We start from the raw sequence: 16,388 nt of genomic DNA, 5'->3' as shown, positions 1-16,388 counted from the left end.
TCAAAGTCCTTGGTCATCAGGGAAATACAAATCAAAACAGCTCTGAGATTCCACTCACACCAGTCAGAATGGCTAAGATCAAAACCTCAAGTGATCGTCCATGCTGGCAAGGATGTAGAGCAAGGGGAACATTCCTCCATTGTTGGTAGATGTGCAAACGTATACATCTACTTTGGAAATTAATTTGGCAGTTTCTCAGAAAACTTGGAATAGTTCTACCTCAAGACCCAGCTATACAACTCCTGGGCATATACTCAAAAGATGTTCTACTCTACCACAGAGATACTTGCTTAACTATGTCCATAGTAGTTTTATTTGTAGCCAGAAACTGGAAACAATTAAGATGTTTCTCAACTGAAGAATGGATAAAGAAAATGTGGTACATCTATACAATGAACTATTCGGCTAGTAAAAACAAAGACATCCTGAATTTTGTAGAAAAATGGAAGGAACTTGAGAATATCATCCTGAGTATGGTAATGCAAACCCAAAAGGACATGCATGGTATGTATTCACATATAAGTGGATATTAGCCATAAAGTACAGGATGTAAATACTACACTCCACAGACCCAGAGAAGCTAAACAAGAAGGAAGGGCGAAGTAAGGATGCTTGAATCTCACTTAAAAGGGGGTAAAAAGAGTCTCTGCCTCAGACCCTGCTGCCGCCACGATGTTGATGCCTACAAAGAATCAGATTGACATCTAAGAAATCCTTTTTAAGGAAGGAGTGATGGTTGCCAAAAAAGATGTCCACATGGCCAAACACCCTGAGCTGGCAGACAAAAATGTGCCCAACCCTCATGTCATGAAGGCCATGCAGTTTCTCAAGTGTTGAGGCTACGTGAAGGAGCAGTTTGCTTAGAGACCTTTCTACTGGTACCTCACGAATGAGGGCATCCAGTACCTCCGAGATTACCTGCACCTACCTCCGGAGATCGTGCCCGCCACCCTGCGTCACAGACATCCCAAAACTGGCAGGCCTCAGCCCAAAGGTCCAGAGGGTGAGAGGACTGCAAGATTCATAAGAGGGGAGGCAGACAGAGGCACCTACAGAAGGAGTGCTGTGCCCCCTGGAGCTGACAAGAAAGCTGAGGGTGGGGCTGGCTCAGCAACAGAATTCCAATTTAGAGGGGGCTTCCGTCGTGGACATGGTGGGCCACCTCAGTGAAGTTGGAGATTATGTTGTGTTGAATAAACTTTAAAGAAAAAAAGGGGGTAATAAAATAGTCATAGGAGGGAGATGGATGGACAAAACTGAGTAGAAGATGGGATGAGGGATTCAGGATCAGGTGTGGAGAGACAGGAGAGATGGCCAGATGGCCACGATTATTAATGTAAATCTACAGCTGGCAGGAGTTGGGTAATGGGGGCATCTTTATGATGTTCCAGAGACCTGAGATAGTGGAGGCTCCCAAGAGTCAGTGAGGGTGATTGTTGGGGTTTAAATCTCAGCTTGAGTCCAGACAGAACACACCAAGCCAACATGGTTCCATGTGGAAAGGTTCAATGAGAGAAGAAGAGTAGAAGTGGGGAGGAACAAAGGAGGCCGGCCATGGGTATGTGGAGGGGAGGGAGAACGGGATAGAGAGAAGGGACAGGGAAGAGGGCAAGAGAGCAGAGAAGAGTAAGGGCAAGAGAGAGCAAGAGGGAGAGGAGGGGGCAAGACACCCCCTTTATACAGCTGCCAGGCAACTGTGGGGTGGAGCGTACCTGGCTGTTGTCAGGTAACTGTGGTGCAGAGCATACCTGGCTGTTACCAGGTAGCTGTGGGGGTGGAGCTTAGACAGAATACCAACATTGCCCCGTTTTGGTTTAATTAAAAAATAAAAAATTAGAAAGGTGATGGTGGAGCAGGAATAGGGTCATCGTGATCTCTGACTACTTGCTGCTTGCTTTAGGGTGACGTGTCTCTAGGGAACCTAGAAACATGGGTATGGGATGTTTGTCCAGTCTTAGAGTTGGCTTGTTTTCTAGGGTCTGTGAAACCATCTGAGGATAGGTCAGAAGGAACAGCTCCAATAGAAGCATGTGTGTCTGTGAGAGGAGATTGGAACACCTGGAGGTTGCTTCTCTGGAGCTGTCCTGGGTGTAGTGAGCGCCTGGACTTGATAAGATGCTGGAACACACATATATATTTATTATAGGAAGAGAATAAGATTAAGTGTGTTTGGGAGAAAAGAAAAATTTTTTCTTAGATGTACATTTGAAACCCAGAGGAATATACCACCCTTTGGAATAGGTAGTAAGTGGGAACGTTAGGCAGATGGACTTAATTGAGTGGAGTCTATTTGGTCCATGAGAGGTGGGTCTGAGTAGGTTTCCTGTAGATTATAAGTTTATAAAAGAGATAACAACATGAGTTGACAACATGAACATTCTTGAAGATAAGCTTTTTGTGGAGCAGAAGGAAAAATTTGTCCTACAGAACATGTCCTGGATGTCTTAAAACAGTTTGCCATGACAAAAAGACAGATAGAGAAAGCAGTTTCCAGATCTATTTGGAAAGTGTTCAGCAACAGAGGGAGGTCTCAGACTTGGGGGTCTACCTGAGAAGCTGGTAAAGGCAGCAACATGTCCGTGTTAGTAGGTTGGCTGGCTCGAAGAAGCGGAAGGGCTTCAGGCAAGTTTGAGTTTGGGAAAATGGGTGGAGCAAATTAGAGACTCCCAACTTAGCTAGAAGATCCCTTCCCAATAAGGGGACAGGGCATGTTGGCACTACCAAAAAGGAATGGGTGAGAGGTACACCCCCAAAAATGTAACTAAATGGTGGAGTTTGGTGAGGAAGGTAAGGTTGCTCCCTACCCCAACTGTAAGGGAATGGGAGAGAGAAGCAGGTCCCCAAAACTCCATTAGGGCTGAGTAAGTGGTCCCAGTGCCCAAGGGGAAGGAGATGGGCTGCCCACATACCATGATAGTTACCATGGCTCCCTGCTGGTGATGGCAATGGTCAGGTCCAGGGAACTTAGGTCCCTTCATTCGTCCAAAGTCAAGCCTAGGAGATCAGCTGGAGGGTTACTTGGACGTGATGTCCCCCTGTCCTACACAACATGAGGGCAATCGGCAGCCCAATGTCCCCCTTGATGGCATCTAGAACATGGCCCTTTGGTTGATGGGGATTAAGGCAAGCCCTCACCAAGTGACCTTGTTGACTACAGTTGTAGCAGGAGCCTGGTGGTCTCTTAGTCTTAGAAGGCCAGGAGTCTGGGGCAATAGCTTGGGCTGGTTGGACAGCCTTTGTCAGCATATGGTATTTTAGTCTGCGAACCTTCTCATCTCTTCTCATGGTACACCTTAAAGGCCAGAACCAAGACTTCTGCCTGTGAAGTTAGGGGCCCTCTCTCTAGCTTTTGAAGTTGTCTTTTAGGTCGGAGTAGCTCTGGGAAAAGAAATGGGTCATCAGAAGTTGCTTACCTTCTGAATTTTTAGCATCTAGATTAGTGTATTGCAATAAAGCCTTTGTAAGGTATTCTAAAAATTGGGATAGGTTTTCCTGTTTTTCCTGGATGACCTCTTGTAGTTTTTCAAAATTCCTTGGTTTTAAGTCTGTCCTGCTCCCAAACTCACTGGCGTTCCTCAGGAAGTAAATTATTAGTAAGTTTCATATTTCAAGACAGGATAGGAATGAATAATCTGCAGAGCAAGGGAGATGTGCGAGTGCGTGTGTGCAGGTGTGCACAGTTGAGGCACTGGTGCACGGGTGGCAATATGAGCACGCTGGAAAAGAGAATGTAAAAGTTTTTTTCAGTGCTGTGGCAGGCTGAGCATAGGAGCAAAGTCCTGGACAGAAAGAGAGAGATCACTTGCGCGCGGGTCTTAGGGGTTGTATGCATGTGGGAAAGCAGGTCTCACAGACAGAGTTCCTGGCAGATGCAAAGGACAAGACAAGACCTGCTTTTCCTGATGCTGCAAACCAGGGATTGCAGCAGTGCAGCACCAATGAGGAAGGGAGGAGAGGGAGGCCTGAGGACTGGGCCAGACAGAGATATTGTTTTCTGCTTATTGTAAATTAGACCAAAACAACCCAGGAAATAGGGACAGGCGGGGAAGACTGATAGACCTGTGGGAAGAATAGGAATTATTAACTGCTCCTACCAGTGCTGGGGCTACAGAGCCGGTGCTCCTGAGCCAGAGAGCAGCTTATCCAGGCCTGGCCTGGCATTTTAAACTGTCTTTTAAAAAGGGAGGAAATATCTCACCCAAGGGAAAAGGTCCTAGAATGAGGGTCAGTGAAAGGATTCATCCCTAGGGGGCAGAACAGGGGTAGCTCCAAGCTCAAGAATGCTCCCTTGAGACCATATGTACATTATGAAAAGTCAAGCTCTGAGGTAAAAAAAGAGCACAGAGGTTAGGTAGGTACGCTCACCAGCACGTGCTTGAAGAGGGTGCTCTCCTTGGTGGCAGTTGTATGCAGGGCAATGGGGAGGCCTGATGGACTGACCAGCCAGTACCAGGGACACAGGTTACCTCAGCAGGATGCCACAGGAAGTGAAACACAGAGAGGGGTTAGAGTGAAGGTATATGAATGTTTGGGCATAAAGAACCTCCTTCCATTTACCAGACTGCCAGCAGTAATTATGAAGATCCTGTAAAATTGAGGAATTTCTGGTAGCAGGAGAAGAAGGACTGTGTGGTTGATGAGGGCCTAAATGGGAAGAGCTGGCACCACGTGGTGAACCACAGAGGGCAGCAGTTCATGTGCGCCAGCTGCAGCAGTAACTCACGTGGTGGAATTCCTGAGTCCCACAGCAGCCAGCAGGTGGCAGTGTCCAATGGTGCAGTGGACACGGTGGATCCTGAGGCTATCCAGTAGCTCGCTTATCTCTTCACGACAGTCCAGTGCGCATGCACATCCCAAGCTGATCAGCCGCGACCGCGCCCCGGGCCCAGAGTAGGCTGAGGCTGTGGGTGCTGCGGCGGTACCACGTGGCTCCATTTCTTCTAGCCACAGCCCACGCAAGTGTGCAGCCCAAGCTGAGCAACTGCAGGCTGGGGGCCAGTGGTCACTGTGGCGGGAGCGGAGGGTGTGTGCAGCTCCATTTCTCCCCACCAGGGCTCAAGCTGCGGCAGGCAGTAGACACATGTGGTGGGAAGGGCCTACCTTCCGACCCATGATCTGACTGCAGGGTGCCAGGCCTTGTAGGCATGGGGAGATCAATCACTGCATACGGGTCACCAACGTTGGTGCTCAAATCTCAGCCTGCGTCTGGACAGAACACACCAAGCCAACATGGTTCCACGTGGAGAGGTTCAATGAGAGAAGAGTAGAAGAGGGGAGGAACAAAGAAGGCCGGCCATGGGTATGTGGAGGGAAGGGGTGGGGATAGAGAGACGGGACAGGAAAGAGGACAAGAGAGCAGAGAAGAGTAAGGGCAGGAGAGAGAAAGAGAGAGAGGAGCAAGAGAGAACAAGAGGGAGAGGAGGGGGCAAGCAGCCCCCTTTATAGTCAGGCACAGATAGCTGTTGTCAGGCAACTGTGGGGCAGAACATACATGGCTGTTGCCAGGTAGCTGTGGGGGTGGATCTTAGACAGAATACCAACAGTGATCTTAGCTGAGACTCACATCAGTGGGGATATGGAACCTGAAGAAACTACCTCCTGTAGACAGGCAGGAAACCCAGAGGAGCAATGGGGACACTGACCCACCCACAAAACTTTAGACCCAAAATATATCCTGACTACAAGATGTACAGGGATGAGGGGTAGAGCAGAGACTAAGGAAATGGTCAACCAATCACCAGCCTAACTAGAGACCCATCCCATATTTGAGCACTAATCTCTGACACTATTAACAATACTCTGCTATTATAGACAGGAGCCTAGCATGGCTGTCCTGAGAGAGGTCCCATCCAGCAACTAACTCAGACAGAGACCCATGGAGATTGATTGCACCCTCTAAGAGGATAGGAACTCCATAGGAGGAGAGACAAAGTCAACTAACTTGGATCCTTGAGGGCTCTCAGAGACTGAACCACCAACGAAAGGTCATAGAGGCTGGGCCCAGGCCCCCAGCATATGTGCAGCAGATTTTCATATTGGTCTTCATATAGATCCTCCAACAACTAGAGTGAGGGCTATCCCTAAAGCTATTGCCTGTGTGTGGAATCTGTTTCCCTCACTCAGCTTTCCTGTCTGGTCTTAGTTGGAGAAAAGACACCTAGCCCCACAGAGACTTGAAATGCCTGGGGAGGGGGGTGATACCCTGGAAGGGCCTCCACTCTTTCAGAGTATATGGTGAGTGGGGATGTGGGGAGAAGGATTGTGGGAGGAGTTAACGGTAGGATATTGGTTTTGACATATAGTGGGATATATATATCCCAATCTCAAACTTGCCCCAAGGAACTTGATGCCCCTAATCAACAGAAAGTAGTCTAAGGATAATGTGTTACTATCCAAGAATTAATGAAGGAAGATCCCAGACTCAAATAGTATGCAGAAGCAAAGAACATTTATTCTGCAGAAATTACCAGGATGCAGAATCAACCATTTATCAAAAATGGTGACCCCAAACAAAGTGTGAGAGTCTTTTATAGAAAACTAGGGGAATTTTAGCTATGGTTAGCTAATCTAAAACTTCATTGGTGTGTGCCCGAGAAATTACATATGCCAGTTTCTGATTGGCTGCTATGTTAGATTTACTATATTTGGTGAGATTTTGAAGAAATTCCAGGATCTGATTCGGCTACAATCTTACAGAGCCATCAATGATTAATAGCCCATTGTCCAAATCTGCTTCCTTGGGAAGCCAAAACTTCCATTTTCAAAGTTATTTCTTAGGGACCTCCCAGATGTCACCCCCTTTATTTTCTATCTTTTCTTCTTTCTAGTGTTAGAGGGTTGAAAGTGTAGAAAAAGAGTGGAGAAGGTTCAAAGAAGAACCCACAAACTAACAAATGCCAGCTATACTTCCCATTTCACTTATTTAATTTTATTTTCGTATTTATTTTTTACTCTTAATTTGTAATGACAATCAAACCAAGGACCCTGTGCACACTAAACACAATTATTATCCTACTGAGTTACATTCTAAGCCCTTGTTTCAGTCATTCTTTTAAAAACTTGTCAGGCTAGTATCACCAATGCAATTTGTAATCATTATGTGATACCTATAATTCTAAAGAGTAAGGACAATTTCAGATATTCAAAACTTACTGTACATTTATACTGATTGTTTTCAAATACTGTGTCCTGTATCTTAATATTCTGCTCCTTTGCCTTATACCAAGTTTGATAGTTGAATTTTACTAAAATATACAGGGAAATAATTTTTTGGATTCTAATGTGGTGTACAAACCATATCAATGTGGAAAGTTTAAACCAAACTTTTACCTATGCTGTTTTATTGCCCAAAACTAAAACTATTTGTGTACTAATTTGGTAATTCCTGTCTTCCTTTAGGGTAAATTTAGTGCTTCTTTCCATTAGGGGAAAATGATATCTGTGTTCACTATATTAAGAAGAGATAAACATCCATCTGTCTAGGCTTTATCTATACATTATCTAAGACATGAAAATGATTAGAAAATACACAAAGAAAAATATTTGCTTTTGGAACATGGCCATTCCCTAGATTATTAACTTGTAAGCCCCAGATCTTAATTATACCCAACAGACTTAAATTTTGACTAATTGATCTTTTCAGCACTTAAGGTTTTTACCTAGTATTTACCATTCAGGTTTCTGGGGAAATGTTTTGTTGGCTGTAAACAGATGACTTTGATTCACACTGAGATTGTTTTAAAACAATGTATAACTGGAAACATTATTTTAACAAATTAGTTTTAAAATATAGTGGGATATAGGGCAAATATTCTCTGCTGGTGATGTAGTTGCAGACGTTACAAAGGTATGTGAAATCATTTGGAGGACAAAGATGGAAGTAAAGTGGATTTTCCAATAAAGAAATCATCATTTCAAATTTTAGATGATAAATGCTAATTGTGTTCATGAACGTAATCAAAGAGGTCAATGCAAAAAGGTATGGATTGCGCTATCAATCTATGAGGTGAGTCCAAGAAAAGGACAGTTTAAAACAAAGGTGCAGTGTATGGTCCTCCAAGGTAGGGGTCGCTATTCTCCAACTGAGTTGATGGTGTGACAGAGCGGCTCATCTTGGCCGCCATTTTAACGGCGAGGCTGAGGCACGACGGCCGCTGTTCGCTGTTCAGCCGCCACAGTCTGGCTTGAGGTTTGGTCTTTGGCCTCTACGTCTGACGAGGAAGTTCACATTTTCTCCCTTCAGACTAAGCTATGGGAGCCCTAAGCAGTAGAATGTGGTCTGGAAGAAATCCTGAAGAAGATGAACCTGCGAGAGAAGGTGCTGCTAGAGAAGAGGAGGCAGCAGTGGGAGCCGGAGAACAAGCGGGACCGGCCGTTGTCCAAGAAGAGCAGGCAAGTGAACTGCCGGGGGTTTCCACTGGTCAGGCAGGCCACAAACGGAAGGCCAGCCCAGGAGGACCAAAGGCGAAAGTACCCCGTAAGAAAATGGACAAGTCCAGAGGCATTTATGAGTCACTTTTTCTTGGTGGTGAGAATAGTGACGTAAAGATCTGTGCATTTCAGCAGGAGTGGTGCTTGCACAGGGCCTACCTATGCCGATCTGGGTACTTTTCTAGCATGTTCTGTGGTGCTTGGCTGGAGACAAATATGAATACAATAGAGATGCAGATGCCTGATGAAAATATCGATCGCGAGGCTTTCCATGAGGTTTTGGGCTTCTTGTACAGTAGAAGAATTGCAATTCCTCCCTCCAGAGTCATTGCCATCTTGGCCACAGCTAGTATGCTACAATTGGATGAACTAATTCAGCAGTGTGAAGATATGATGAGGGCCACAGTCCGCACTGATACTGTGTGCAGTTACTACTATTCTGCTGAGAATTACGGGCTCCAGAGCATCAGATATATTTGCCGCCAGTGGCTCTTGGATAACCTGATGATTCGGCAAAATGATGAACTGTTGTTAGAAATCAATCTGAATCTCATGAGAGAGCTCATTGCCTCGTCAGATCTTTTGGTAGTTGGAGTGGAGATGGATGTGTATATCACACTGAAAAAGTGGATGTACCTGCAGCTAGAAGCACGCACGTGCTCAGAATCTCAAAGAGCAGTATTGCCTGCACAGTTGTGCTTTGCCAAGTTCAAAAGTGAGTCAGATAGTAGCCCTTTTCTGGACAGTAATCAGGGGAGAACCTTTGTGCCAGTGTTCCAGAAGCTAAGGCTTCCCTACATCATCTGTGACCTGCCTTCAGCACACGTTATTGACCAGGATGGACTGATCCCTGCAACATGGTTGACCCCGGTTTACAAAGAGCAATGGCTTGCACTTCTTCGGGCAGAGCAATCCAGGGAACTTGGGCCAATGGATATCTATGTATCTGACATCGGTGGAAATAGCATGAGGTGTGGAGGCCAACTTATCTCAGATGAGCAATGCAGCTGGACCTGGACTGGCTTTAACTTTGGCTGGGACTTGGTAGTATGCTATGTCAACAAGCGCATTGTATTCCGCCGCAGTGCAATGAATAAATCCTGTGGCCTTGGTGTCAGCTTACTCTGGCAGAGAAAAGTTGCCTTCCGTCTGCGAGTGATCTCATTGGACAGTACTGGAAAAGCTGTTCTCCGGAGAGAGACTGAATATTCTGTTCTTTCTCTGAGAAAGGATCAAGAACTAGAAGTGGTGAACCTACAAAACCAAGACTTAACATTCCCCATGTATGTGGCATGTAACTTCCTCTACCTTCCTGGAGAGAGTGGTGCAGGACCAAGTGGGGAATCAAGCAGAAGTCCAATGAACTAAGAAGCTCTTCCACGAGGTCAAGGGTTGGCAACATCTTGAAGATTCCATCTGCCTCTATGAAACTAACCAGACTTGGCCATCACTGATGATCTACTTTGCAGGCGTGTCTGTTGAAGAGAAGCCCATAAATTTTAAGAATATCTAGGACTATATGAGAAGTTCCTTCAAACTGCCAAAACATAATTGAACAGTTACTGTGGCAACTTATCCCTGACTACTACCTATCAACATCTACATAATTTCTAAGAAGACTGGAACAACTGAGAGAAGGAAACCGTGAGCCTACCTAACCTACTGCTTAGTGAAACGTTTTAAAAATCACTTCTTATAGTTTAATTAAGTTAATGTTTTAAGGAATATTTTGAGTTCTCTTTTAGTTATATTTAGAACTGCCCTATTCTACTCAGTTTCATTGTTTTGTTCCTCTATTCCTCCTTCCCTCGCTATGAATATAGCACTTAGTTTTCATGTTTTCTATGTGAAAGAAATGCACTACACATGCTATCTTTATATTGGTTGTTCTGTAAACTAAGAATATGGCAGTGTTAATTAGGCTTTACTTGCATTTTCCCAAGAAGACATTTCAAAAACCTATAGCACTATATTTGAGGCATGATGCATAGAAGCAGTTTTATTATGTAGTTATTTACTAAAGTTTAAATGTTTAAAAGTTTCTTGTATCATTGGGCTTCAGAAATGTTTGCTGTTAAAGTCATATTTGAATTTTAGGATAGATTAAGTTGTAGAGTAGTTTGATAGAGTGTGTGGATTCAACACCAAGTCCTGAAAATGACTATATTTGGAAAATATGTTCCATTTAAAAAGCAAGAATAGTAACATAGACTTTGGAGTGGAAAGACTAAGAATAATAATGAGTGCTTTTTATTCTGAAGTATGATAAAGAGCTAGTTAGTAATCTATAGAGTAAGTATAGAAGTGTTATTATAGTCTGATATGGAGAGAGCTGTTAGTCACAATTTAAATCTGTTGGTTTGTGACTACTGTTAATTTGAAAACTGCCACTACTTTACCTCTTCTCAGACATTCTACTTCTCATTGATATTTTTTTTTGTCATTAAACAGTGCCAAATACTTGAGCTCAGTTTAAGAATCCATATAAACAAGCATTTGCTCAGAGTATAAAAAGTAATGTAAACTTAAAAAATACAAGTAACCAGTATTTTAAAAGTGTACTTAGGTGAAAAAGAATTTTTCTTATGGTTTATATTTCTCTTCCCAATTAAATAAAACCTTTGTTCCTTGGGAAGAAATTATTTTCTCATTAAGATTTGAAAGACTTGGAAATACCAAGCCTACATACTAGTGTGCCATTAATAGTTTAGTGTCAGTAATATAAAATGGCTAAATGAGGGTATCCATGAGACACCCTTTGTTGTTGGCTTTTAATTTGGTATTTCTCTCCTGAAGTCTTTCCTTATGTTCTATATACCTAGCTAGCTGCAAACAACAAACCTTACTTCATTTTAAAAGTGACGTTTTTGACCTCCCCCCCATTCTAGTTTCTAGGACTCCAGACACTTAATCCCACATAAATACATATATAGAACAGTTAGAAGCTAGGATCCACATATGAAAGACAATGATTGTGGCTTTATGAGCCTCAGTTATCTGGATTAATATATTCATTTTTAGTTTTATCTATTTTACTGAAAATTTTATAATTTTGTTTCACTTTATAGGAGAATAAAAATTCATTGTGTATAGGTACCACATTTAACTTACCTGTTTATCTGTTGATGGACATTGATTTCATATCCTTGGTACTGTTGAATAAAAAAGCAATAAACATAGATGTTCAACTATCTCTGTGGTAGGAGATGAGTTCTTTGAGTATATGATCAGGAGTATTGTACTGGGCCATATGGTACTAGAGGGGTGATATGAAACGAAAAAGTAGAATGGTAGGGCAAAATGGTGCAGAGAAGAGGTAAGCTCAGGAGATAGAAGAGAGGAGTGAGATGAGGGTGGGAGAGACCAAAACTAAATATATAAGAAAATGACATAAGGAACCCTTTCGTATGTTTATGCAAAATCAATAATTAGTTTTAATTGGAACTATATAAAATGAAGCTATGGGGAAAAGAGTCTGGGAGTAGACAAATCGTGTTTATAAGGAAGACAGGCTGTTGGCATATGGGGAAGGCCTGGATACTAGTATGGACTTTGACTTGGATAACAGGTACTTGTAATACTGAGGGAGCCTGGAGGCCACTGTGGGCTTTGATATGCTGATAGATGCCACAAGGAGCCCACATGTCCCTTCTTCCAGAAGTAAGGGAATTCCTAGGAAAACTTTGCTAATTAAGGTTGAAGTCCGCTATTGACCAGATAACCTGTAGGCTCAGTGTGTAATTAATGGGAGACTCCCTTTATTAGTTAGGCTTCTCCTCTGACCTTGTCTGGGGAATTCTAAGCCGCCACATATCATATACCTCTACCTTGTAACCTTAGTTAGATTACAGGATCAATTTCCTTTCTCCTGACAAGAAACTGTTCAGCTAGCACCTAAGATTCCTGAAATGCTTCCCCGTGCTAATGAAGCATTTCAGTACCCTAAGCCCTCAGCCAATGACCTTAGCCCGTCGTGGTTGTTCCTACCCTCGTTGCCCTGTATAAGCTTTGAATCACCCAAAGTAAATTTGATCTGCCTCCTCCTGACAGTTGGTCCCAGTGTTATCATTCACCACATGCACTCCCAGGATTTCAACCCTCCCATCCCTGGACCTCATTGTCTTTGCTCTCACTGCCCTCATCAGCCAATGATCCACAAGAATGGGGAGAAACACAGGAAATAACTACTTTGGCTAATGGGAACTGGTTGCATAAATTCCTGAGGAAAAATAGCTTTTATCTAACCACCAGAAATCCCCTATAATACAGCTTGAGCTCATTTCTAGACATGGATAGCCTGAGACCTATATATAGGCTGCTTGAAACCTAACATTTCAGCCTTTTGTTAGTGAAAAGGATGATACAATCTTTGACTACTTCAAATACTGAGGAGTGGGGGAGGGTCATAGTAGGAACCCAGAGAGGCTCAAATGTCAAAAGCCTAGGGGTATGTGTCAGTCATCAGAAGCATTTGGTTCACTGGCCTAGTTTGAAGAGACAGGGAACAGTCAGATTTTAGTGTTCACTAAGTCTAGAGACTTCAGGTTCTGTATGACCACCTGGTGCTGGTGAGGTGCAGGCAATTTGGAGCACTTTGCAGGGTCTGGATAGTGTCTGTCATCTAAATGGGAATCTGCTAGGATAGATCTAGACTGGAAACAGAAGGTATTAGAATGATCAATGTTTATAATCTGCACTGAAATCATCATTGTAGAAAAAACTGGATAAGTGTCTACAAACAGTTGGAGTAGCCACTGCTTTTAGCTATAGAAAAACAAAAGCTGAAAAGTTATCAAGTATAATAGAACCATAAAAACTTATGTGTGATAAGACAGAAATTTGGTGGCAGGAAAGAAAACAAAGGGGGATATAAGGGGAGGTTCTGATACTAACCCTGTTTCCCAATTGGTTCTTGATTTGTCAGTAAAGAAAGCCAGGGACTAATTGCTCAGTGGAGGGTACAGGTGGAAGTTCAGACCCCAGAAGGAAAAGGCAGACGCAAAGAACAGTTTAAGGACTCAAATGTTGGTTCTGGATAAAAGCATGGATGTTCTTCCCTCTGTCCAGAGATGTTTTCATTACAATGAGTAGCACTTTTAAGTCTATATTTAGAAAAAGAAACAAAAGTTAAATTTTGAACCTGTAACTAAAGTAATTATAATCAGTATTTTATTAGGGCTAGATTAATAGCTTATCAGAACTCTATTTATTATAGATATATAGGCATCCTGAGACCTAACAATTTTCTGTCTGTTTGGTCTGTATCTAGGTCTACCTTAGTATAACTTTGTATCAAGTCTATTTTTGATACTGGATAAATTGAGGACAAGACTGCTCCATGGTATGAGAAGGTTTTAGTGTAGATATGAGAAAGCAGCCAGAGGCATATGGAAGACTCCAGAGCACAGAGAGAAAGCAGACTGACTGCATGTGGCCAGGAGACTGGACATAGCCAGGGCTATTTGCAGGGGGAAAAGGGGGAATAATGGGATAGAGGAGAGAGAAAGCACAGTAAGAGAAGCAAGCACAGGAACAGAGAGAGCAGAGAGAGATGGGTTATAAAGGTGAATGGCAGCAGGGAGAGAAGGCCAGGGGTCTGACATGAAGGCTTTGAGATGCATAACAAGCACTTGTAGGTAGGGACTGGGGGAGCCTGGAGGCTAACATAGATCTGCATATGCTGATATATTAATTGGAGAACAATTTGTCCCTTTTGCAGAGGTAAAGGAAATGACTCCTTTTGTAGACAGGAACTGGCTTCTCAAGTTCCTGAGAAACGCTGACTTTTACCTAACCATCAGAAATCCTCCTAGCCTCTTGCTTGAGCTCATTTCTGGATTGTTTTGGAGTTTAGGGAATTGGTGTTTCCTTTGTACCTGACAGATACGTTTTGGCTCTGTGTTACCATCCCTATTTTCACATTTCTGGCTGTCTCGTGTGTGTGTGTGTGTGTGTGTGTGTGTGTGTGTGTGTGTCTGTACGTGGAGTGTGTGTGTCTGTCTGTCTCTGTGTCCATCCATCTATGCTAGGAAAAAGACCAAATGTATTACATGCATAAGTAGTAGAAGTATTTAAATCTTTTCTGTCTTACATGATCCCTGTTTCTGCTTCTATATCATGCTGTGCAGAGAGCATTCAGCAATTAGGGTATCCACAGGATATTTTTTCCTTTCAAATATGCTCAATTTATTCACACAAACATTCCTTATAATACCATCTGTAGTCTCATGTAAACAGGTATCTTACCTAGTGAAAAGGGAGAAATAGCCACTCATGAGGGAAATACTGCAGGCTTCTGGGGGAACCCTGTCTGATGAGGGCACATCAGAAGCAAGCTCAGATAGTATGCAGTGGGAGGTTCTTTAGTTGTAGCAGGCAGGGAGGAAGGCCCGGTTAGAAGTTCCAAAAGGCCCTTGAGAGTGGCAACCAGCCACTAATACTAACAGGCAGGCATTTGTGAACTCAGCAGCAGTGCTGGAAATTCAAGGGTTGCAGAAGGCAGAGTCACAGAGTAGCCAGTTTCAAAGCCTCCTTGTTGATGGGAATCAATGAAGAGACTTGATAAAGAGAGAGGGATATGTTCTATGGAGGTGTGGTGAGGTATGGGGGAAGGGAGCCCATACTGAGGCATCCCTTCCCCCTGAGGGACCAGGCATATGATGGTAGAGTATAGAATAGAGTTTATTCAGGGCATGGGGAGTGGAGTTAAGAGGGTAATGGAGGCAGAGAAAGGCAGAGAGGATAGAGAAGTAGAGGGTAGAGGCCGGCCGTGAGCACATGGAGGAGATTGGAAAGGGAATGGGGAGAGGGGAAAGGGTCAAGGTGATAGAGTGGGAGCAAAAAGGCAAGAGCAAGAGAGAGAGAGAAAGGAACAAGCAGCCCCTTTTAAAGTGAGTCAGGCATACCTGGCTGTTGCCAGGTAACTGTGGGGCAGAGCTTAGACAAAATACTAACATTCCCCAGCTTTAGTTTAATTAAAAAAGAAAAAAAAAACTAGAAAGAGGCGATGGTGAAGCAGGAATAGGTTCATTATCACGATCTTTAACTACTTCCTACTGGCTTCCGGGAACATTGTCTCTAGGAAACCTAGAAGAATGGATAATGTTGGTCCAGTCTTAGAAGAGTCAGCTATTTACTTGCTGTCTATGATCTATGGACCCGTCTGTGGATAGATCAGAAGGAACAAGACAAGTAGAAGCATCTGTGTTTGTGAGAGGAGATTGGAACATCTAGAGGTTGCTTCTCTGAAGCTGTCCTAGATGTAGTAAGTATCTGGACTCGACAAGATGCTGAAACACACATATATTTAATATAGGTAGAGAATAAAATTAGACGCATTTGGGAGAAAGAAATTTTTTTTCTTAGATGTACATTTGAAACCCAGAGGAATCCCGCCCTCTGGAATAGGTAGTAAGTGGGAACTTTAGGCAGATGGACTTATCTGGATAGAGTCTATTTGGTCCATGAGAAGTAGGTCTCAGTGAGTTTCCTATAGCTTATAAGTTTACAAAAGAGGCAGCAACATGAGTTAACAACATGAACAGTCTTTAAGATAAGCTTTTTGTGGATCAGAAGGAACAAGAATTTGTGATTATACAGTTGGATTATATAGTGGAATGTTAATTAGGGTTAGGCGTATTTGTAGGGACTCGAATAGTGTTAGGACAGTGGCATAGCAAGAAGAGGAAATATGAAGCATCTAGTCACGGGAACCCGAGTTTAGGTAAGGAAGTAACAGATCACATTTGTGAAAGCTTACATCTGAACTTACGTATCATCGTGAAGTCTGTAAGAAATCTGGCAGTCTTAGCTAGTTAACAAATTTATTAATGAGTAAATATACCTTAGGGTAAGGAGCTAGGTCTGTTTTCTAGCTGTCAAGCTACAGTTACCTTAGCTGTCAATGTAATCAGAAATCTGGGAAAGAATAAATTATAATCTAGGAGTCATGTATCAAT

The 16,388-nt window shown here is 43.1% G+C and overlaps 2 pseudogenes; both read left to right on the top strand.

The window, feature by feature from the left end:
• The first annotated feature begins 672 nt into the window (after nt 1–672).
• Nucleotides 673–1,170, top strand: LOC108349170 (40S ribosomal protein S10 pseudogene; annotated as a pseudogene).
• A 7,080-nt stretch (nt 1,171–8,250) lies between these two features.
• Nucleotides 8,251–9,798, top strand: Gmcl1-ps1 (germ cell-less 1, spermatogenesis associated, pseudogene 1; annotated as a pseudogene).
• Nucleotides 9,799–16,388: the final 6,590 nt, after the last annotated feature.

This window comes from Rattus norvegicus, chromosome X (genome assembly GCF_036323735.1).
Source record: "Rattus norvegicus strain BN/NHsdMcwi chromosome X, GRCr8, whole genome shotgun sequence".
Lineage (NCBI taxonomy): Eukaryota > Metazoa > Chordata > Mammalia > Rodentia > Muridae > Rattus > Rattus norvegicus.
This window is presented reverse-complemented; position numbering and strand designations above follow the sequence as displayed.